The sequence below is a fragment of the Myotis brandtii genome, unplaced genomic scaffold (assembly GCF_000412655.1).
Source record: "Myotis brandtii unplaced genomic scaffold, ASM41265v1 scaffold71, whole genome shotgun sequence".
In the NCBI taxonomy this organism is placed as follows: domain Eukaryota; kingdom Metazoa; phylum Chordata; class Mammalia; order Chiroptera; family Vespertilionidae; genus Myotis; species Myotis brandtii.
Genome location: NW_005370787.1, coordinates 2,194,108 through 2,194,807, shown reverse-complemented (window position 1 = coordinate 2,194,807; position 700 = coordinate 2,194,108). Strand labels below are relative to the sequence as shown.

The 700-nt window shown below is 66.3% G+C and overlaps 1 protein-coding gene across 1 annotated transcript in view; it reads right to left on the bottom strand.

Annotated features, from left to right (window-relative positions):
- SOX21 (SRY (sex determining region Y)-box 21) overlaps positions 1-700 on the bottom strand; it is a gene marked incomplete at its 3' end in the record, with an annotated part of 4,411 nt that overhangs the window by 475 nt on the left and 3,236 nt on the right. The gene's annotated exons all lie outside the window — the stretch shown is intronic.

Sequence of the window (700 nt, the reverse complement as noted above, 5' to 3'; positions counted from 1 at the left end):
CTCTGGCCGCGCGCTCGGGGGAAGAACTCTCCGGAGCGCGGTAACTTTCAGGCGGGGCCCCCACCCCGCGGTGGCAGTGTGCCCTCTGCTTTCTTTTTGTCCTTCCTCTCCGTCCGGCGGCGTTTTCTCGCGAACTCCCTGCAGGTCGCCTCTGCCCGGCAGAGCTCGGCCCCGGGTCAGTCTTTTCTCTCTTCCATGCGCAGCAGCCCGGAAAGTTGCGTCGCGGAGGTTCCACCAAGTTGAGCCGCGCGGCCCGTCGCCGCGTGCTGCCCAGTGCCAAAGGGGGCTCTCGGTGGCTGGAGTGTCTGGGATCGCGGTGACTTTCTCATTTGACAGTAGCAGATGGGGGTGGGGGAGGAGGAGGAGAGGTGGCCCCGGAGGAGGAAGAGGAGGGGGAGGCGGAGGAGGGTCCGGGCGCACCACGCGAAAACAGTGCAGCAGTGGATATCGATACAAATACAGCAGCTCCAGCCGGTCTTCCTGGCTCCGGGCAGGGCGCGCTGATGGGGCCCCCCACTTTCTCCCCCCAGTAGGCTGGGTTTTGTGGAAGGGGGGCACTGTCTGCGCCCCCCACACCTGCCCCGCGGGTCTTCCTCTCCGGCTGCGGGTCGGAGAAGGAGGTAGGATGTGGCTTGATCAAGGTTGGGGTCCCCGGGCCTCAGAGGAAATCCTCCAGACTAGCCGAGGCGCCGCGTCTCAC